The 24,427-nt window shown below is 43.2% G+C and overlaps 1 protein-coding gene across 3 annotated transcripts in view; it reads right to left on the reverse strand.

Moving 5' to 3' along the window:
• Positions 1–24,427, reverse strand: part of LOC143359880 (beta-1,4-N-acetylgalactosaminyltransferase bre-4) — a 72,962-nt gene that overhangs the window by 26,433 nt on the left and 22,102 nt on the right. Inside the window, exon 1 of one of the 3 annotated variants that reach the window (XM_076798213.1) lies at positions 21,654–21,768. The exons of the other annotated variants lie outside the window; for them this stretch is intronic. The gene's annotated coding sequence lies outside the window, so the exon portion shown is untranslated. Of the gene's footprint in view, positions 1–21,653; positions 21,769–24,427 lie in introns of those variants that run through there. 3 annotated transcript variants of the gene reach the window in all.

Raw genomic sequence — 24,427 nt, forward strand, 5'->3', positions numbered from 1 at the left:
AACAAGGTTCAACTAGGTACCTCTACAAAGTACAACAAGGGTCAACAAGGTAGCTCTACAAAGTACAAGATATTCCTACAAAATACAACAAAATAACAAGGTATTCCTACAAAGTACAACAAGGTACAACGAGGTACTCCTACAAAATACAACAAGGTACAACGAGGTACTCCTACAAAGTACAACAAGGTACAACGAGATACAACAAGGTTTAACTAGGTACCTCTACAAAGTACAACAAGGGCCAACAAGGTACCTCTACAAAGTACAACGAGGTACAACAAAATACAACAAGGTTCAACTAGGTACCTCTACAAAGTACAACAAGGGCCAACAAGGTACCTCTACAAAGTACAACGAGGTACAACAAGATACAACAAGGTTCAACTAGGTACCTCTACAAAGTACAACAAGGGCCAACAAGATATCCCTACAAAGTAGAAGGTACTCCTACAAAATACAAGACGGTACCACATGGTACCCCTACAAAGAAGGTTCTTCAGCTGCAACCCATAAGCACATCTGCCATAAAACTGCATTGGTATTAATCGTGAAAAGAACATTCGTTTAAAACCAGAACCTGACATTAAAAGTGCTTTTACCTTCCACGCCCAAAGAAGACTGCATTACTTCAAGAGACCATCTACAGTTTATTCAACAAACCCGATCGGCTACACGGTCCCCAACATGTCCATAGCCTGTCGGACGCGCCATGATCGAGCACGAGCTTGCGAAAGAGGCCGAATTTGGACCGATGTTACGACACGAACATGTTCTCCGGATTAATTCGAGAGCCGTTTTATGGAAACGGCCGGGCACGCGATCTTAACCATTACGTCCTGCGTCTACACGAACCGCGTTTCCGATAACGTATGTAAATGACTCTCGCTCCTCGCGGCCGGTTCTCGATTTCGTTCGCTCGATCGATATTCCCTGGTAACCACACCGGCGAAGACGGGACTCTGTTTCGACGAAAGCGGAACCGAATCCGCCCTCGCATCCGCTCTCGCGACCGGAAAAACCCGTACACACCGATCACGATAGCGATCGGACATCTGCGCGTCCATCTGCCTGGCCGAACGAGACGCTTTCATGCCCGTGCAATTTACTGTGAAATCGGCAATTACGATCGTTATCGCGACAGCGCGGCGCGAAGCCAGCTCTCTGCGCAATCGTGTCCAGAAATATCAACGGGCCATCAGCAGGACATTAGTACGCTGTTAACAAGCTATTAGCCACGAAAAATTCATTAAAAATACTGCACGGTGTTCAGCGGAATCAAACTTGTCCGCGCTGAACGCGTAAGTATCGCATTATTCTAACTATTCTTATTTAAGATTGTTAGAAATATTCTATCAATTGGAAGAAATATTTTTTTAGTTAAAATAGCTTGTTAAAGGTGTGTTCTGATGCATTTAATTGCATATCTGTCTGCGAGCATTGCATGTAGTATTGCATATTTATCTTCCAACGAGATTAGTACAGCGGATCATGGCGTCAGCCATTGTAGCGAATTCGAAGATGGCGGCCGGGGGAGCGCGTGAACGAGGAGAAACAGCGAAGCTACTCGGTACAGCATTTCTGTTTCCGGCGTTCCGGCCGCGTCAGTCGTCTTTCGGGAAGTTTGCAGTGTTCGCGCATCAAAGCACCATCTCCAAGATGCCGTAAATTGCACCGCGGCTACAATTTTCCCCGTTAGACTGCCTCTAACTAGCGTCTGGGTTTCGGCTTCGCTGGGATGCCGGTCCGATAACGATATTTCAGCTTGTTCACGAGAGAATTGCTCGTTTCTCCGCCGGTGCCGTTGTGTTTCGCTGACGAGAAAACCAGGTTGAACACGATTGGAGGAACTCGCGCGTTTTTGCACCGTTTCCCAGGAAATTCTGCTCGGAGGACGGTTCCCATAGGCCGATCCTGGTGTCCGAAGATGTCATTGTCGACGATTTTCGCCATGAGAATATCGCGAAGCTGCCAGAGAAAGGGTCGATTCGAACTGGTCGAAGCTGCGGTCGCCATGACAATGGTTATCGATTCCTTCCTTGCCTTCTTCTCCTTTCCTCGGGCCTTCCTCCTCCAATCTGCTTCGTCCAGCCTTCCTTTCAACCCTTAATCGCTTTTCCATCGGTCTGCGAGTCGCTTTCCCTTTCCCAGAAGTTTCTCTTCATCGCGAAAGCGAAGACTTCGTCAAACGCCACCACCGGCGTTTACATATTACATCATCGTCTCATAGGACCTGCCGATTTCCCCATAAGTTGCCCTCCATTTTGGTAGCGTCATCATCGACTCTTCCTCCTAAATATTTTAGAAATTACTTATGATACCGAAAGTTGAGTGGTAGCCAGGGCAATATCATTTGATGTCCGCAGTTTATTGGCAGGTGGAGGCGTAGAGGACGTATGAAGGTCAACTTTATTTTTTTAAGCGGTGCCATATATCACTTATATAGAAGTTTCTCTTCATTATGAAAGCGGAGACTTCGACTACGACGGACGTATACATATTAGATCATCGTGTCATAAGACCTGCCGATTTCCCCATAAGTTGCCCTCCATTTTGGTAGCGTCATCATCGACTCTTCCTCCTAAATATTTTAGAAATTACTTATGATACCGAAAGTTGAATGGTAGCCAGGGCAATATCATTTGATGTCTGTAGTTTATTTGCAGATAAAGCTGTAGAGGACGTATGAAGGTCAACTTTATTTTTCTAAGGGGAGCCATATATTAGTTATATAGAAGTTTCTCTTCATTGCGAAGACTTCATCGTTCGATCAAGCGCCACGACGGACGTATACATATTAGATCATCGTGTCATAAGACCTGCCGATTTCCCCATAAGTTGCCCTCCATTTTGGTAGCGTCATCATCGACTCTTCCTCCTAAATATTTTTGAAATTACTTATGATACCGAAAGTTGAGTGGTAGCCAGGGCAATATCATTTGATGTCCGCAGTTTATTGGCAGGTGGAGGCGTAGAGGACATATGAAGGTCAACTTTATTTTTCTGAGCGGAGCAATATATTAATTATATAGAAGTTTCTCTTCATTGTGAAAGCGAAAACATCGTCGTTCGATGAAATGCTACGACGGACGTATACATATTAGATCATCGTGTCATAGGACCTGCCGATTTCCCCATAAGTTGCCCTCCATTTTGGTAGCGTCATCCTCAACTCTTCCTCCTAAATATCTTCGAAACTATTCATGATACCGGAAAATGTTTCGAACGAAAATCGAATGGTACCGAGAGCGGTACAATTTGATGTTCGCGGTTTATTTGCAGATGGAGGCGTAAAGGACGTTCGAAGGTCAACTTTATTTTTCTAAGCGTAGTCGTATATTTTCGCAGCTCGTCGTCGTTCCCCGTGAAAAATCATTGAACTGTTTACACCGAGAAGCGAAATCTGTTTCTCGAAATCTGTTTAAACTAATAATCCTGCTAACATCTCAAAGAGGCTCGAGTTTAATCCGCTCGCCTCGAATTCGAGGCGAATTATGCGCTTTCAGAGCGTCCGAATATTAACGAGAATTCGGCTACCGCAGTCGGCTAAAATCCTGTTTGAGAGTGTATCCCGAGCCGAGTCAAAGCTCCCGGTGCAGGGATGCAGTTCTCCGATGCGTTTCTCTGCCGCGTTCACGGTCAAAGCGAGCTCGATCACGATTATTGAATTGCCCGCCGGCCGGAATCGTATTTTCGACGATCTATAGCCGCCTTCGCCGCCTACGATTCCTCACTGGTGCTGCTGCTGCTGCTGCTGCTTGCGAGACAGCGTTCCCGAACGAACGAATGCAGTTTTGCATCTCGACCTACGACCTCGGCGTTGCGCGAGCCTCAACTCGCCCGTCCCTGCGAGCCTATGAATGATTCATTCCCGTGATATGCCGTATACGAGTGGCGTCGATTAGAAAACAAATTTCACGCTGTGTCAGTACAGAAAAAAAAAAATATTCACGCAATTGCACGCGCAGGAGCGTCGGGAAATATTTTTGTAACAGCGATTCTAGTGTGTTTTCAAAATATTAGTATTAACCCTTGACGCTCCGACTTTTAATTATGAATATTACCGGCAACTCCAACTTATTCTATTCATACTTCGACTTGCAAGTTTTTAAGTGTCGGATTTTAAATGCTACAATGACGCGTAAATAGTAATATTAAAGTCATTCGAAAGAATCTATATTCATCTCGGAAGTACAGTTGGAGCGTTAAGGGTTAAATGTGTGGGATAGCAAATCATCAGCAGAATGATACACCAAGATGGCAGGTAGTATAACAGTTTAGTGACGTTCGCGGAGAAACGATGGCGCGTATATTTGAAAGAGTTGTGTGATAGCTCTTTTAATGTATAGTACGCGCTTTAACGCTGTATAATTAAATTGTAAATTACCTCCTGTCCCTATTAAAATATGCCGCGGCTCTTTCCGGGAATAATGCGATTGTTCGATGTCCACCATTTTTCCGCGTTTCCGCAGCTTCGTCGATAAATTTCGGCTCGCTCGAGCAAGATTTACGCAAATCGTAAAACGTTTATGTTTCCAAAGCTTCGCGAATGGATTTCACGCGACTCGCGGCGAGATTTACGCTTGCCATAACGTTTACGTTTCCGAAGCGTCAACAATAAACTTCGCGCGAGTTTCGAGATCGATCCGCTACCGCAATGCAATCGAATTTCGATCGGAGAGGAGGCCAAAAAAATGTAATTTCTCACCGGGATTTCTCGATCCTGCGTATTTAGGGTCGGCCTCTGTTTCGGTGCAGAGTTCAACTATGCGATACACGTATACAGGGTGTTTCTGAGATATAGACATTTTTGTTTGCTGACATCATGATTCGTTTACTACTGGCTTTTTTTCATATTTATAGAAAATTTTCCACGTGTTATGATTTTCCGCTTGAGAACCGACCGATTCCGGATGAAATCTAATGTCGGCACTTGAAGGAGGACAATCAAAATGCGGTTCGTAAACACTGAAGTAAGCGTCGCATGCGATGGAAGTAGGTTGATCATAATACCAGCAAACAATAATGTTCATATCTCAGAAACGGTTGACCTTTCGACCTATGTTTACTCAGGCTATTTTAATCAGCACAGGGTGTTCTATATACCACAGAAATACTGAATGGTTTTTTTACACCCTGTAGCAAAAGGCTAGTAATAAATGAATCACGAAGTTAGCAGGCAAAAATGTTTATATCTCAGTAACGGTTGACCTTTCGACCTATGTTTACTCACGCTTTTTTACTCAGCGCAGTGTGTTCTATATACTACAGAAATATTGAATGGTTTTTGTACACCCTGTAGCAAAAGGCTAGCAGTAAATGAATTATGGAGTTAGCAAGCAAAAATGTTCATATCTCAGAAACGGTTGACCTTTTCACCTATGTTTACTCAGGCTTTTTTACTCAGCACAGTGTGTTCTATATACCACAGAAATAGTGAATGGTTTTTTTTACACCCTGTAGCAAAAGGCTAGTAATAAATGAATCATGAAGTTAGCACGTAAAAATGTTTATATCTCAGAAACGGTTGACCTTTCGACCTATGTTTACTGAGGCTTTTTTACTCAGCACAGTGTGTTCTATATACCATAGAAATATTGGATGGTTTTTGTACACCCTGTAGCAAAAGGCTAGTATCTGAATCACGAAGTTAGCAGGCAAAAATGTTTATATCTCAGAAACGGTTGACCTTTTCACCTATGTTTACTAAAGCTTTTTTACTCAGTACAGTGTATCCTGTATACCGTATAAATATTGAATGCTTTGTTTTTGGACACCCTGTATTGGCCAAGCGTCCCGATAGATGTGAGTCAGCTCGGCGGCTCGAGGATTTCTCGAGCGTTTCCGCGACAACGGGCACAAGGCGAGGCTGGCAGATAGCGCGACGCTTAAGCGGGGGGTCTTATACACCTGCGACCATAAGCGGCGCGCAGACTTTACGGGAGCCCTGTGTGTGCACAGCGAGGCTTTACGAAAACTTCCGACTAATTGGACTTTCGCAACGACGCTCTAATCAGTTTCGAAGGTCCTCTCCGCGTCTTGAACAACGCGTTTCTGGAACTCGGCCGAGCGATTACAAAACGAACGTGCCTCGCCTGGCTTCTCTTCTTGGAAATATTACGCGTGCCAGCGTAATTAGGAAAGCAACCTGGAATTTCGCTCGAAAACACTTTCGATTCGTCCACGAAGCAGTCGCCGTCGCGCTCTGTCCGTGTGTGTGCCTGTGCGCGCGGGTGCGGGTGTGCTCGCGCGTGCAAAGCACTTTCCAAACGCGGTCGAGATCTCTTCAAATTCATGAGAAAGGAAGAATGTGGTTCAAGAACTCGTCGAACGCCCGGCTTTTCCGCGAATTCGGCTGCCTCGGCTTGTAACCTGAACGATTCCTTGGCTGATGACGATGGAAGAACCCAGGGGAGTTCCCAGAAAATCATTTCGTTCGGAAAGTATGCGAGCGCAGATTGCTAAGTGACTATTTAACGCTTTGGGGGAGGAACCTTGTGCAGATCGTATTTTCTTTCTTATTTAACAAAAACGAATGGGTTATTTCTGAGTGCCCACTTCTGATTATAGAAATTGAAGTTTGAATTTGACGATCTACTGGACTTGGAAATTTGTGCCACTCAAAATCCGCTCCTTCATTATGATATTTTTGTATATAACTCCTTTTAATTTTGTCAAATACCTGTTTCCTAAAAATTTCATTTAGGTGGTTTTCAAGATCGTTTAGTCTGGTATAATTTGTTTCATTTTTGTGTCGCAGGCTGCTAATTTGGCTGCTCTATCAGCATTTTCATTACCTCGTATACCCATATGCGATGGAATCCAGCAAAAAGTAATGGATTTGCCGGTTTCAACAGCCGCGTTATAACTTTCTTGTATTTCCTGTATACGTTCATCGGTTGTTTCCAAATCTTCAATGGCCATAGTAGCACTCTTTGAGTCTGTAAAAATTGTAGATCTATTCCCAGTGGACTTTAATAATTGGCCACAATTATAATTTTTAATTTTTCGTTTGAAACGTTGTTGTCAACAGAAAATCATAAAAGGGTAGAGTTAAAAGAATACTCGATGGACAAACTAGCTGGAGCACCTACAGAACGGTTGGGGAAAGGCAGAGTCACTGTCTGGGAGCGAAGTTGTAAACCAACCACTGCAATAAACATTTTCCGGGGCGAAAAGTCCGCAGAACTTTCCGAACGACCTGACATAACAGTCTTCAGTCGCGAATATCTCGGGGACGAACGAGCCAAGCGATAGAGCGGGCTCTGAGTCAGTCGCTTCGGGCAGATGCCTTTTGAAATTTCTTGCTCCGCGGAGAATCCTCCTCCTCCTCCTCCGAGAGAGAGAGAGAGAGAGAGAGAGAGAGAGAAAAGCCGACATAAATCTCGCGGAGCAGGGGTCGCGCCCGTCCGATGGAAAAGAACGCGCGTTCACGTTTCCGCGAATTTATGCCACGGTTTCGCAAACCGCGACGACGATGCTCGCATCCGAAACGAAACGTGCCGGGGAAATCCACCGTTCTGGAAAGATACCGCGAAGGAATCTCCTCCGCTCGCTGCAGTTCGATAAATGGAATTAGCCTGCGCCCAATGGGGAAACGGTACGAGAAAAAAAAATAAAGACAACTGCATCGTGCTCATCCAATTTATGCGAAAAGGAGAATTGGGACGCGCGTGTCGCAACCACGATCCTCTCAAGTTCTAAATTCGACGTAAGTCTCGCGCCAGATCGAGGAAATCTAGGGGAATACAACGCACCCCCTCTCCGATGACCAGAGTAATATGCGACACGTTGCGCCTGCGCGACAGGGATTCGGTGGGACACCGGGACACGTCACGTGACCAATTTACGGTCTCGGTGGGGGACGTTCGAGTGTGCTCATGGTTGTGGAATGGGATAGTGGAAGGGGAAAAGGAGGAGAAGAAGCAGATACCCAATTGGGCAACTTCTGGCGACACTGCGTAAGACCAGTGTCGCCGGATCGAGACTTGTTCCCCCACTCTAATTTCCCCTTCCACCGCGGCCGGGTCACGTGACGCGTTCCGTCCCTGTAGAGAGGGGGTAACTTTTTCCCCTCGATTCGTGCGCGCCTGCCCCTCATCTGGCGACCATGATCATCAATACTCTTGGTACATCTACCAGGACAATATTTAGATCGTCGTGGAAATGTCTGAAACGCTTCGCAATCGCAGTTTTATTTTTGCACCACTCGGATATAAACCTGCACGAAGGATGGAAAGGAACGGTACATAGATAGCTGTAATATTGTACGAGAAACGTTCTTCGAGTCATGATTAAATGCTAATTAAAACACGACTGCAATGTGTTAGGAACATTGCGAAGCATTTTAAGGAATTCCTTAGAGTGCACCGGCGTTCAATGCGGTTTTTATCTGCGCAACGATCGATGAATTTGCTCGATCATTTCCCCAGGAAAGCATCCCCGTAATTTCCTCGATGGTACACGATCGATCAACGATCCGATTAGCAACGAATCGGGCCTCCGCTTTCTCTAATCGAGGAAACAAGAAATCGTGACGAGGAAGCATGCAGAAGAATCGCACTGTCGTGGACATCGTCGTTCTCGAAAGATGACGAAGAAGATGAAGACGTTATGCAAATCCATCATCGGAAATCTAGAAAATAAATCAAGAAAATCGAGTACGAAAATTCGTGCGTCAGATCATGACTCACCTACTTGCGAGTCCAAAGGACCTTCCTGCTCAAACCCGAAGGACCTTGGAATCAATTTCTTTTTAAATTAAACGAGGCCTCAAACGAGAAAATATTGTACCCTCTTTTCTACTTATTTCTACCACGTTTTAATTACATAATGATGAAAATAACAATGAGGTTGTAAAATAGTATTCTTGTTGCATATTATATCTCACTAAAACCTACAGAAATAATTTAGTGTTTTAATTTATTTAATTTCTTTTTTTTTTAATTAACATACTATGGACCGTTGACCCTTTTCTATGACCCCAATTAACCCTAAGCAGCTACTTTTCCGAAGATGATTATTCAGCAGTCTTCTTATAAGCATTTCTAACCAGAATCTCAAACAAAATCTCACTTTTATACTTTTGTCGTAGTAATTCGGTCATTCGGCCGTACGTGCGGCGACGCACTATGTTTCTCGAAGTTCGCACGGTCCCAGTTTCTGCCGACGCGTCCCGTAAGATCGCGTTACAAGTTGGAGACGGAGGTTACTCGTTATGGCCACCGTGGAACAAATTGCACGACCGACCTAGGCTCGTGTACGCGAGTTAATCTAATCTGCGCGGGTAGCATTACTCCCCGGAGAAACTTCGCAACCTCTTTCGACTAATTGCGGGCTGACCCCGCGACCCGCGCGCTCCAATTATTGCATCGCAAGGATACGTTTCAGCCTAGAGTTTTACTCTTTCGTTTGCTCTCCTCCATTCCGGAACCGATTCCTTCGTTCCTTCACCCCGTGGGCGCTCGATCAATTGATAATCGACCGGTTTATCGTCACGTTCGCGGTTTCATTAGCGGGGCCGCTCGATAACAGAGCGTAACATCGCTTTTATCCACCGGAAGCCGGCTAATTAGGAGGCCTATTTTCAGCGAAACTTGAAAATAGATCCGTGGCCGAATCAAAGCGTACCGCGTTTCTTCGATCTCTTCTTCTGTATACTGAATCGCATTCGCGATTCGAAGCGTTGAAATAATCGAAAGGAACGTTCTTCGAACCAGGTGAATCTTCGTGGAACGTTGGTTTACATTTACGATGTTAACATTGGCTCCGCGGAGCGCTTACACTGCAACGAGGAAAGTAACAAGGGTGAATCCGTTCGTTATTTACAATCTCTTGCAATTGTTGTTGAACATATTGATCAAAATCAACAGTCTCCGAGTGACGATCGTTTCCAAGACTCGAATGTGTTTCGGATGTTCGTAAATAATTCGCGAGAACAAAGAGCAACGAATTTGCACACCTGATACTTTGATCCTCGGGATGTTGCGCGCAGTCGTTGCCATAATCTCCGCGTTATCGGGCCGAATTTCAGCCGGCCGACTCACGGACTTACTGTCCGGCGATACGGATCCACGTGCGTCCGATACGTCCGCGAGACACGCCCCCGCGAGCTTTTATCGCGCAGCTCGGCCCACCCGACGCGTCCCGGAGATTGTTTCTTAATTATTGAACGCTTATGACCCGTGACTAAGAGTTTCCTAACCGTTCGGGGACGAACAGAAGAAGCAATGAAAAATGATTTTCTATACCGGGAATTCTTAATATTTGCAGGTGAAATCAAAAGTGACAATTACTACTTCAGTGACAGCGATAGTACAGTATCATCATCGCATCTAGTAAGTTGTCTTCATGAAATAAGTGTTGAAATATTTCTGGGCCAGTACGAAGATTTCAAACATAAACTTATGTTATTATTTTTCTAGAATCAAATTTCCAAGCTTCCATTTGGTGTGTCGATTGGGCCCTGTTATGCAGAACCCTACCAACCTTTAAAATTACAAAACAAAAAGTATTAACAATAGGTTTACGGATCACGAAAAGTGACTATTTTGCATTACTTCGTAAAAATTTTTAGCATTTTAAGCAATATTTTTAAAATAATGTATACCCAAAGAAATAAATTTGCTAAATAACTTCCCATGTATGCATCCTTAGAATCTAAATAGTTTTAAATTAGAAATATTAGAACCCGTCATTTTGCATTACTTCGTAAAAATTTTTAGCATTTTTAGCAATATCTTAAAAATAATATATACACAAAGAAATAAATTTGCTAAATAATTTCTCACGTATGCATCCGTAGAATCTAAATAGTTTTAAATTAGAAATATTAGAACCCGTCATTTTGCATTACTTCGTAAAAATTTTTAGCATTTTTAGCAATATTTTTAAAATAATATATACCCAAAGAAATAAATTTGCTAAATAACTTCCCATGTATGCATCCTTAGAATCTAAACAGTTATAAATTAGAAATATTAGAACACGTCATTTTGCATTACTTCGTAAAAATTTTTAGCATTTTTAGCAATATCTTAAAAATAATATATACCCAAAGAAATAAATTTGCTAAATAACTTCCCATGTATGCATCCGTAGAATCTAAACAGTTATAAATTAGAAATATTAGAACCCTAGTGTTGAACATAATAGGGCCCCGGGCTGATTTTTATTCGGCAACAAATTTCCACGGAACAATTCTTCTAAAATTATAAAAATTACCAAGCCTTGCCTTTTCGTCGTGTATTAAGATCGACAATGATGGAAACGAAAGAACCATATCTCCCGGTGATTAATGAGTTGCTAGAGTTCCGTCTAACCGGGCCCAATCACGGTGTGCCGCAGCAGAATTATTGGTAAGCCTAAAAATAGGCTTCCGGTAGATAAAATAGTTAAAAACCCACCAACCGTCCCTCGAAATGAGTATGCAGATAACGTCGTTCGGACGGTGCACGCGTCGCTCGTAAAGCTCCCACGGTGTATTCTGAATGGTTCGATGGCAATTAACAGGCGCCGGAGAGCTCGTTAAGCTCGCGTTATTCGAACGACTGTCCGCGAATAAAGATACGGGATGATACGAGGCGTCGCGCGTCGCGACGATGAAAGCGCGGCTCATTGTTCTACGGGGACCGTGGAAACAAGAAGCCGAGTCGGCTATCCTGTCTGCTCGCAATTAGAGGAACTCTTCGTGACAACTAATTGTCCCTGCAACTAACTGCCCGGCGCCATCTGACCTTACCGCCACCAGGAATTGCCCCAGGATGAGAGCCGGTGCTGGGAAACTGCGCCCATCTTCAGCTGGGAACTTCGTTGAACTTCATGCTGCGCGTTCGCGGCAACGAAATTATGCGATACTTCGAAAATGATCCGGAAAAGGACCTCGTACTCCACTCGTGTTAACACAATTGCACGAGATAGGATTTAAGAATGCTAAGTTATTATTTTCTGCTTTTTAAACTTATCAAGAATGAAATTTGGCTCCGGTCTCTTTCAACTGAGACAATATTTATTTCGCATAAATATCCGCAGTTTACCGACAGCGAATCGCAAGTTTGTTTCGTATTAGGGGTACCCATATGTGGGTGACGGAATTATTTGTGCAGGTGTTAAAATGAATTTTTACGTTGATATATCCATTGTACCAAACTTGATTAGGATCTGTATTATGCTAGAAAGTTGGACTCAGTATCATACATTTAATTTTTTGCCATTTTTATTTCATTAAATAACTTACTTTGATTTTATGGGATTTTTCGGGTTTCTAGTTTGGCGTTCAAAGTGTTAATCATTATTAATCAATTATTTGCAAAGAATTTGTTTTGCCTTTAGTTCTGTACCTGTACCTGTTGCCTGGAAAGATGGCAAACTGTCCTTGATAACGATGGAGATTATATAATAAATTAAGAAATAAAAGCCTGAACTTACTGCAAAGTTTGTTTTAGATTTCAAAATAATTGATTACTTATGGGTCGCCCTAATATTATAGTCGGATCGCGTACAGTTTGTGCGTTCGGCGCTAGAACAGAAACTTCGAAGATTACATCTAGTTAATGGAATCGTCATGTACGTCCACTACGTAGAATCCCTGTCTTAATTAACTTTAGCGTGCCAGGGGTAGGCAGCCACGCCACTACAACCCTTGAAACTCTATCCCTAGATGCGGCTCTTGCTTTTAATAAAACAAACATGCGCCGGAGTGCATAGATAAGATAACTACACGAACAGCAGAGCCGGGTCTATTGAAGTCACATATATTTCTGCCGGCACGATCTTTTAACCCTTTGCTCTCTCTCTGCAAGCTATTCAAACACAGGAAGCCGAGGTTCCTTGGTATTATGCGGTGTTTTTGCAACGTTACTCTGGAACGGTTATTCGTCGCGGAGAATGTAACAGGCATCTCTTCTCTCAGCTTCGTAATTGGCTGCGAGGCGTAATTGCGGATGCGCCGCAAAATGAAATTTCTAGCAGTTGATTAAATGCAAACGAGTCCGGCAAAAATTCCGAACAGCTTCCGAAGAGTTGCTTCCGGCGAGAAAATATCGAACGACTTTTCTTCAGATTTCTACATAAACCTACCAGGCGCCGGTGAGATTCACCTTCCCGGATTAATTATTTCAGAGTCGTTGGAATTATCAAACCTCTTTCGCAGGAGATGATTGAATTCATTTCTTAAATCCGTACTCTTATAAAAATAGCAAAAAGTCTATATAATCTTATGCCGGTCAATTTTAATGTTAGGCGTTGAAGAACCCAGAAGCTATTCTAGCACCTATGGCCTTTGGTCGGGATGGGTGTCCTGTATATGGCCGGAGGTATCCCACGCAGAAGTGGTCACCACCGGGCCAGATTTATTAATAGCGTCTCTGGATGAGGTAACGTGATTGTCGACGGATCCTCTGGATATTCCGCAAACCGTTCGCGTAAACACGATTTCCGTTTGGCCGCAGAATTATTTTCGTGCGGGCCAAGTTTCTCGGAAACTATCGAGAGTGCGAAGCCGCGGTCATGCTGTATGCAAATCTGAATCTCGCGCAACACGCGTCGATCTGACATTCTGACAACTCTCCTAATTTCGCAATTTCTCAGTCACGAGCAGAACCAAGGAGAAGAGGAAACCGGAAGGAATCTTAATTAGCGGAGAGGACACACTTTGAGTCATCTCTCTCTCTCGAGAGAGAGAGAGAGACAGATGAGCTCGCAGGAAAAGGTAGTTCGTAGAAAGGGTTGTGGCTGGCCTAAAGGGAAACAAACACAGCCCCTACCCACCGTGGCGCATTTTAATTCGCGGCTCTTCAAGCCCCGTCCTCCGTTTCCGCTGGAAAGGACTGCTGGCCCTTCGTTTTCCCATCTTCTTTAGGCTTGTTGCCCTTCGGGAAAAAGTTTGCGAAACGAGTGCCCCTCGAGCGTACCCTCTCGACTGTCTGCAGTTTTCTGCGGGACGCTGCGCTCCTTCCTTCGGTCCCTTAGCAATTACTATCGCTGGTCCAGCGGAATACCGCGGGCACAAGCGGTTGCAGATTTTATGCATTTTTTACGAAAACTGCTGAGTGCAATTTAATTGCCAGGTTCAGAGAATTTATCCACGTGTCAGTTCGAACTGATTGCAATCGTTCCAGAAAGAACGAAGTTTCCATTTGGCTCCTGTTTTGTACAATTTATACAGGAAATACAGTGATTTCTCGATATATGTCGCCGAGGCCTGCATGATAAACGTCGCGGAACTATCCCCACTACCGCCGGGTATACTCCGTGAGGGGCCGATACACGACGCAGGCAAGACCCGTGTTGTCATATACTAATAATAGTATAGCTCGCTGTACTTATTTTGCATGCATATCTGCAGTCCGTTGATTACATAGCGAGTATACTCATTGAAACTTTTTTAATGGAAATCGAACCTCGTGAAACGAAACTAGGTTATTGAAATTGACTTGAGTACATAATGTTGAGCTTGATCACAACCGCAGTTGCGACCTCTGTTCACAATTTGTCTAGACCAGGCCTGTTCAACTTCCTCCCCGCCGTCGCTTCGCGATCACCAACACCGGTGTACAAGTTGCTCTACTATTACCATTACTATTACTACTACTAGTATTACCGTACCGTGTTTTTATCAACCGATTATACAGGTTCCTAACTCGCCACACTCCGTAGGAGCATGATAGAGGGTCTCAGGAGTGGGGAAGTGGACTCGCTCGTGGCTCGCGAGCCACCAGTTGCCCAGGCCTGATAAAGTACGCGAGCCTGGGACCGTGCGAACTTGGAGACACTTTTGCTGGTGTCCTTGGAGCGTGACACGACGTGGCCGACGAGGATCGTGGTAAAAATGATTCGAATTACGCTTTGATGGCAGGAGGTTATGTTAAATTGCGGGTATCCTGCGGGAACGGTCGCAATTTCGTACGCAATTGCGTTAACGATGGTAACCGTATCGCGATGCCATTGCGAAACGTTCTACTGTTCTGGAACCAATATTATTATGATAGCGTGTGCGTGGCTGTGGCAGTGGCAGTGGCGTGTCGCCGACAGAAGGAAATCACGGCGGCATCGTATCGCCGGAAACGCGGTTTGCACGATAGAAAAAAGTGCCCGGCGTTAAATACCGCAGAGGAACGGTTCGGCGCTAATTACGCTCGCCGGCTTGCGGCTAATGTGTCACTCGCGTCGCGGATAGCCGTGCGAAAGGGAAAGCAATCGCGAACAACGCTATAAACCTATGCCAGCTCCGCGAGGGGCGCAGTGGTTTAACGACGTTCCTCCGATTGGATTCCTTCCCACTCGTCGATTAAGAATAAACGTCTGGACAGCGAGAATGGTAATTGCTGTACGAGAACCTAACCGCTCGCGCGCGAGAGAGTTAATAAACGATTCGAATGATCAATAGGAAGCCTTGAATCTGATGCTAATCGCTCCGATAATAGCCCATTGCCGAGAGAGAGACAGAGAGAGAAAGAGAGAGAGAGAGCCATAATGGATGTTTTCTAAACTACGGCCGCACTATTAAGGCAAACAAGGTAAACCGGCGCTGACGGAATGCGCGGTTAAATCCGACGCGGCGTCAGAGATACGCTCGAACGAGTTAGGTGTTCCCCGAGTGGGCGTGGCTTCATGGTTCTTCAGTTTCCCGAAGTCGAAACAGTGCCCTAAAGGGAAATCTCTGTCTGTGCTTAACCGTGGCTCTATATTCGCTAAAAATCTAGCTCTGACGTCTGCAATATTCTATCTGCTTAATTACTTAACCTGATGACTAACGCATTGAGTTGGCCTAGGTGGGCGTGGCTTGTAGGCTCCCGATTCTCAAGAAGCTACGACAGTTCCTCCGGAGGAAGTTGAGTTTATATCCTTTACGAATCTAGTTCTGAAAAATCCAACTTCTTCCTGTATTATTTAAATTGTAGGGGTTGTCCCAAGCAGGGGTGGCTTCGCGGATCGAAATTTCTATGGGGGTAGCACAGTGCCCCACAGAGTAATTTAGACTCTAGACTCTACATTCTTGACTCTACCTATTTTGGGTTCTCCAAAACCCCAGAGATCATCAACTTCTTCTCGTCTACTTATAGTACTCGCAGTGGGCGTGGCTTTGTGGCTCCCAATTTCCACAGAATCAGAATAGTTGCTCAAACGAGCAATCTATATCTATACTCATCATTAGACTTCTACATCTTCTAGGAATCTAGCTCTGAAAAATCCAACTTCTTCCTGTATATTTAAAATGTAGGGGTTGTCCCAAGCAGGGGTGGCTTCGCGGATCGAAATTTCTATGGGGGTAGTACAGTGCCCCATAAAGTAATTTAGACTCTAGACTCTACATTCTAGACTCTACCTATTTTGAGTTCTCCAAAACCCCAGAGATCATCAACTTCTTCTCGTCTACTTATAGTACTCGCAGTGGGCGTGGCTTTGTGGCTCTCAATTTCCACAGAACCAGAGCAGTTGCTCAAACGAGCAATCTATATCTATACTCATCATTAGACTTCTACATCTTCAAGGAATCTAGCTCTGACAAAATCCAACTTCTTCCTGTATATTTAAAATGTAGGGGTTGTCCAAAGCAGGGGTGGCTTCGCGGATCTAAATTTCTATGGGGGTAGCACAGTGCCCCACAGAGTAATTTAGATTCTAGACTCTACCGATTTCGAGTTCTCCAAAACCCCAGAGATCATCAACTTCTTCTCGTCTACTTATAGTGCTCGCAGTGGGCGTGGCTTTGTGGTTCTCGATTTTCACAGAGCCAGTACAGTTACTCAAACGAGCAATCTATGTCTACACTCATGCGTGGACTTCTGCATCTTCTAAGAATCCAGCTCTGAGAACCCCAGCTTCTTTCTGTCTGCTTCAAGTGCCCCGAGTGGGCGTGGCTAGGTGGCCCTCGATTCCCACGGGTGCAGCCCAGTGGCCCACAAAGCAATCAACCACCCGCTACGAAGTGAATTCCACGTTTGCGATTTCACTTAACAAAAGAATTGCCCTTTCTGGAGACGCCCGACGAGGCTTCCAGAGAAAAGAGGGCAAGGGCAAAAGACACTTTCGTTGCCAACTCTCCCACGCCGGCACGAAATCGCGAACTGGATGCGTGACATAACAGGGCGACCTGCCCACGAACATCGTACGAACATTTAAGCCGCATGTAAATACGTGTGAGTCGAACAATGATTCTCCTGAGCGAGGAAACTAAGCAAGAACAGCAATTAAGGGGTTCGCGTGTAAATTTCGCGATTCGCGCGCGACCACCTGGCGAGCTTTTACGCGACAAAATACCGTCGCGTCGTCGCGCGATGCGCAACATCGAATGAACATAGCTCGATCACCCCCCGGGTCATCCCCGCCCCCTACCCCTACCCCTAAGCAAGGAAAATCTACTGTATAATGCAGGAACGTCGAGAGTGCATTCTGCTCGCGGCGGTAAAAGCGATTTCACGGTAGCGCGAATTTGGAGCAAGTCCAAGTTGAAAATCGATCGACCTTTAAACCAATCGGCTGTGCGCCTCGGACCCGTCTTTGCCCTTCTGTGCGACGAAACGAGCCTTATATCAGAAATCGGTGCCCGATACGTATCCGTCCTCGTCAAAGGGCGGGAACGTTACCGGCCGTCGCAGGAGCACGATCATGTTTGCAAGGAGCAAACCCCGGGGAAGTGTATCCTGCATTTACGAGCGGAACACTAAACAATGATACACACGTATCTGCAGAAGAAGCAGCCACGGGGTATACAAATTAATTCGTAGCTCTCACTTCATTTTCTTCCACGGAAAATCAAAATTCAAATTTTAACTCTGGCGGGACCATCGAGATCAGATTTTTTCTTTCACAATTTGGGCGGCATTCCTGCATGCTGAATTCTACAGGAAAGTGTTGAATTCGGTGACCAATTTGAATTATAATTAATTCGTGGAAACTAGGATATTAATTCGTAGCTCTTCCTTCATTTTCTCGCTCTTTCAAGGAAAATCAAAATTCAAATTTTAACTGTAGCGGGACCATCAGAATCAGATTTTTTCTTTCACAATTTGGGCAGCATTCCCGCATACTGCATTCTGCAGGAAACTGATTTATTCGGTAAGCAATTTTATTTAAAATTAATTCGTATAAACTACGAAATTAATTCGTAGCTCTTCCTTAATTTTCTCGCTCTTTCACGAAAAATCAAAATTCAAATTTTAACTGTAGCGGGACCATCGAAATCAGATTTTTTCTTTCACAATTTGGGCAGCATTCCTGCATGTTGAATTCTACAGGAAACTGATGAATTCGGTGACCAATTTGAATTAAAATTAATTCGTAGAAACTACGAAATTAATTCGTAGCTCTACCTTAATTTTCTCGCTCTTTCACGAAAAATCAAAATTCAAATTTTAACTGTAGCGGGACCATCGAAATCAGATTTCTTCTTTCACAATTTGGGCAGCATTCCCGCAAACTGCATGCTGCAGGAAACTGATGAATTCGGTAAGCAATTTTAATTAAAATTAATTCGTAGAAACTACGAAATTAATTCGCAGCTCTTCCTACATTTCCTCGTTGTTTCATGGAAATCCGAAATTCAAAATTTAAATCTGGCGGGACCATCGGAATCAGATTTTTTCTTTCACAATTTGGGAGACAAGAGACCGATAAATCCGGGAGCAATTTGAATGCAAAGCAAAGTTGCAACTGATTAATTGTAAGAGTTACAATTTCTATACTTGCCAAAAAGACAGAAAACAAAGCTCAAATCAAGTTGAATTGTTTGAATTTCTTCTGAGAAAACCCATGCTCGCTTGCATCTCGCAGGAATCTGACGAGTAACCAATTAAAAAGTGAAGCTACGATTGATTGATTGATCGTACGAGTTACTAATTATTTATTATTCCTACCGCAAAGATAAACAGGAAACATACGAGTTCGAGCAGTTTGAAGAATCGTTGTTCTCGGAACGAATCCTTTATCTCGCAACCGACGGGAATAGGCGGCGTATCGTTGGAAGTATCGATGGGATTCGTTGTGCAAATTGATCGAGGCAGACGTTTGCCTAACCGATGATAGTGATAACGTCTAGCCACCGTCTCGCAGATGTAAACCATGTTAGGGGCTGTTCTCGCGCGGCGCGCGTTGCCTTTAACGCGATATTAGGCGCACGCGAGAACGTGTTTCGTGGATCGATCGATCGAGAGAGTCTGTAGCCAATCGGCGCATAAACAATGCACGTCCCACTCTCGATCGGCAATCACGGGTATTTCCGCTGGTTACGATCGAACCGAGAATTACGAATTAACACTATGACCTGGGCAAACAGCCCGGCTGCCTCGATAAATCGCATTAAACCACAGTAAATTATTCAATGAATTAGGAACTGAAAAGACAAGATTGGCCACTGCCGAGAACTCTTTCAACCTTCTTGCATTTTGCACGCCCTAAAAAACTGGTGAATAGGTCGTTGCGCAAATTCATTTTTAAATTAACGGAGATAACGGTTTACGGACTGGGGAGCTGTTTTTACAAGCACGGAATCGATGATTCGGCTGATTCATCAATTTATTTAATTTCTGTAAACCTATTCGTACACTGCGGATTTCGTGCATTTATGGCAAGACTATTCTGAGGCTACTGAAAACAGCCACAATATTATTTAAAACAATATTTACATCGCCAAGTTGGTTTGTAAGAAATTGATAAAAATTTGACTGTAGTAAGTACGGTATTAAACACCATAAAAAGAATTATGAAATAAATACAGAAATATTCTAGGTCAGAAGAAAAATGTCTTAGAGGTAGAATAGCTTCGTGTGCAGGGGGTTGGAGAATTTCAAAATACTGATGCATTGTTTTTCAAATTATTAAGAAAAGAAACAAGTGTGCTATGCAGCTCCTGTATCCTGCAATTGATAATAGTTTTTAATACATTCTACAGTCTAGGCTTCTACAGTCTGGTATTTCTGCTAATGCGCAGCACGTTTACTCAATTCAAGAGACACTGAGTATTGACGAGTTCAATAAGTCAGGCACATGCAGGTACTTAAACACGCGACACTCGGAGTGTCAATCGGGTCGGGCCCAAGCCGATCCCAGTCGAGCCCAGTCGAAGTAATCGAATTAATCCGATGGAATCGCTCGACGCGAAGGACGCCGCTCGACAACGGATGAAACAGACCGCAAAGAGACTAATGACGAGTCGAGCAAGGGCTTCGTAACGCGATGGATTAATTCGGAATCCCTAAAGCTTCCGTCGATACTCTTTTTCTCTGTGCTCGCGGACGCGAGTCGCGATCGATGCGTCGCGCTCTACAACAAACGCGAATAACAATCGCGAAAAGTCATCGTTCAACATCGATACTACGGTAAATTGTGCCACAATGGCTAATTGACTCTATTAACCCTTTGCACTTAGCCATTTTAACTCCTAAAGTCATTTAACTCCTAACTCCATTTCTTCGAACCTAGAACATTTCCCTCCTACATATTTCTCTTCATGTTATACACACGAAAATGGTGCGATTTACTCGTACAATATTGAAATGTTTTGTGATTTGCTAAATGCAAACAAATTTAATAAGGTGAAAAATATTTTGACTCTATTAACTCCTTGCACTCGAAGCCATTTTAACTCCTAAAGGAAACATTTCTTCGAACCTAGAACATTTCCCTCCTATATATTTCTCTCTGTATTATACACACGAAAATGGTGCACTCGTACAATAGTGAAATTTTTAGTAATTTATTAAATACAAATAAATTTAATAAGGTGAAAAATATTTTGACTCTATTGACACTTTGCACTCGAAGCCATTTTAACTGCAAAACGAAACATTTCTTCGAACCTAAAACATATTTCCCTCCTATATATTTCTCTTCATGTTGTACACACGAAAATGGTGCGATTTACTCGTACAATATTGAAATGTTTTGTGATTTATTAAATACAAATAAATTTAAAACGGTGAAAAATATTTTAACTCTATTAACTCCTAGCACTCGAAGCCATTTTAACTGCAAAACGAAACATTTCTTCGAACTTAAAACATTTCCCTCCTATATATTTCCCTTCATGTTATACACACGAAAATGGTGCACTCGTACAATACTGAAATGTTTAGTGATTTGTTAAACACAAACAAGTTTAGTAACGTAAAACATATCTTGAATAATGATACAGCAATTTTTAGTGGCGCTTCACAGTGTTTTTTAATATTCATTATGCTTTAAAAATTAGCTTTAAAATAATATGGGCACAGTGTTTGGTGCCTCCACAGTAATTGGGTACCTTACCCTACTGTATTCGTGAAAACGGAAAATGTACAATGTAATGGGACCTGACAAAAAATATTTTGTATAATGATACAATTTTTGTAGCCATTCTATAAGGGTTAATAGAATTAAAAATATTCTTTGGGGCACACTGTGACGTGCAGCTTGACCGGAGTCGTTGCGAAAAATTTTCCACTGAATTAGTAAAAGACGAAATACATTGTAGCATATTGTGACACATTTTACGCACACTATAGTCCCGTTTAGTGTACATACATCTTTATTAAAAAACCGCGAAAGTTACGCCATTTGCCCGGAAACCTTTCCGTCAGTCTGACCAGCGAAAAAAGAAATTCGCAACATGGCCGCCACGATTTAAACCGCAGGATTTGCGAATCAGGACCGAAGAGAAACAAACGAGAGATACTCACGGGGCCGAAGGACAAATAAAACGCTGAAACTCCGCAAACCGGAAGCTCTCCGGCGAATTCGCGAGCGGAACGGTTCTGGGAACGTTTAAACAAGCTGGGTAGATAAATGAAAACTGACTGTAACCAGATTCTTCGATTCCCGGTTGATCCGCGTGCGTCTCGAGAAATTCTAATTTCGAGAGAACGACCTTCGGTTGCGCGCTCTCGAAAACATCGTTAGCATAACAGCATGCGCGCGCCCGCTATAAATCGGAAAAAGCGATTGCGGGTTTTTACGATCCTCGATGGCATCGTATCGTTAATTACTTCCGAAGGTCGACCAGAAGCAGTGTCGATCACCACGTGACGAAATGTCGATCGCAGAAAACGCTGACGAACACAGCGATCGATTTTCGAGATTGTATGCGCAATCGATCACACGAGACACGTTGCACACGGCGGCCTGGAACGGTGGAAACCAGTTTGTAAAATTCTGCTTTTGAAAATTCAGGTGACCTCAGTTTCCTAGAAAGAGAATCTTTTTTCGAAATTTTTTACGTTAAAATTTGTGAAGTTAATACCGATTTGTTGGAAATTGCAAAATTCACATTCTGCTTTTGAAAATTTCCAACGAATCGGTATTAACTTCACAAATTGCAACGTAGAAAATCTATTTTCCAAATTTTCTACGCTGAAATTTGTGGAGAAGTTAATACCGATTTGTTGGAGATTGCAAAATTCACATTCTGCTTTTGAAAATTCCCAACGAAGCGGTATTAACTTCACAAATTTCAACGTAGAAAATCTATTTCCGAAATTTTCTACGCTGAAATTTGTGAAGTTAATACCGATTTGTCGGAGATTGCAAAATTCACATTCTGCATTTGAAAATTCCCAACAAATCGGTATTAACTTCTCCACAAATTTCAACGTAGAAAATTCCGAAAAAGGATTTTCTTTTCCAGGAAACTGTCACCTGAATTTTTCAAATCTTAATATATATATATGTTAGACTTTATAATATTCGGTGTCGAGACGAGTACGACCTACCATGCCGTAACCTAAAATCTTGAGCAGAAATAATTTCGGCCAGAAAAATCGGATTTCCAGCCCACGGGGACACAGCCGTGAGTTATGGTAATTCCGGTGTATCACGCGGCGAAGATAAACGAGCTAATTGCGCGATCATTTACGTCAGCCAATAGACGACACTTGAGCAAACACGGGGACAAAACGAGGCTCTCTATCACCGGCGACACAGTTGCGTAAATTTCAGCCTGGTTTTCGACCCGCCCAGTTGTTTGATCACCAGTGTCTTCAACGTTCGTTCCACGTGCACAAATGATTCGCGGTCGTATAAAACAGCGAGAACCCGCAGATAAAAGTCTTTTCGGTACATGGCGCGTTGTTATCAGGCATGCAAACACCGGTAGCGGCACGTTGCCGCGCACACATGACAGTTCTCGGGGGCGTTTACGATTTACGACGCGACGGTACGACCCGGCTGTCAACTCGGGTTCACCAGACAAGCGACGCGATTAACTTGTATACGACAATTATTGTTTCATCTGACCACCTCGCGAATCTCTTCTCCCAAATCACCAGCCGTCGAAATGTGTCCGCAGAATTGATCGAATATAATATTCCTCGAATAATATCATTATTCGATACATTGTATCGAATAATATTCCTCGACTGCGAAATCTTTATGCGTTTATAGCGCGTACACGTTTTTTTTTTTTTAACACTATTCCTACCGGGACCGGTCAAATGACCGTTTTTAAAATTTCGATTAGAATTTCTTATATACAACGTAATTGAATCGCCTTTAAACTTCACGACTTTTCCTAAAATATGCGTATAATACATTTTTCAATATTCACTTCTTTTTTGATTGTTTATTTTCTGAGAAAAATTTGTGGTCTGTCTTACCTACCGCGACCGGTCGTTTGACCGGTAGAACGATTTATATCTTTTTGTAACAGTATTCTTTCAAAGACTCAATTCCAAAACTATAAAGTCGTTACAAACGAAAGGTGAGGCAGTGTGGTATGATTTTAGCCGAAAAGTGCTGTCCAGGGACTGCTTTACGGCACTTCAAAGTGTTTACAGTTCTCGCTCGCCTATCGGCAGTTCTCGCGGTGTTTATTTGCCTGATTGGTATCCGAAGCGGTCCAGAACCTCGGATTTTCTTACACCGTCTTATCTACTATCACTGTAAAATAAATAAAATCATAACCGAAGGAGATGCCTAGACGTCTTCTCACGAATTCAAATCGGTAAAGTCTTGTGAACTGAACAGAGAGCATCGAAACGTGAAAGTTACAAGGAGCATATTCGGCAGACTTTTACTATTTTGTATTTTTATTCTATTATTATTCTACTTTTATTTTATATCGTATTATTTTCTTTCTTCATTCGCGTATCGTAACTCGAGTACGAAAACTAAAATTTTGAAAAAGTGTAGCTGTATTTCACGAAATACAGGAAAATGTATGACATTTTTTGAAAATATCTCTCGAGATCTAATAATTTTTTTGCCATGGTACCCTAATCATTTTTTACGTAGAATGAACGGAAGAATCGATCTGTGAAAAAAAAATATGCATTTCTACTTAAAGAAATGATGCAATCGTTAATTGCGGAGTTATGACTTGAAACTCTATAACGGAGTTATGACTTGAAACTCTATAACGGAGTTATGACTTGAAACAATTGCGTGGACCACCCTGTATAGCAATGAAATCATAAATGCGTGAAATTGACACGCTCCAGCGATCTAGTGTTAACAAATG

This window comes from Halictus rubicundus, chromosome 12 (assembly GCF_050948215.1).
Source record: "Halictus rubicundus isolate RS-2024b chromosome 12, iyHalRubi1_principal, whole genome shotgun sequence".
Lineage (NCBI taxonomy): Eukaryota > Metazoa > Arthropoda > Insecta > Hymenoptera > Halictidae > Halictus > Halictus rubicundus.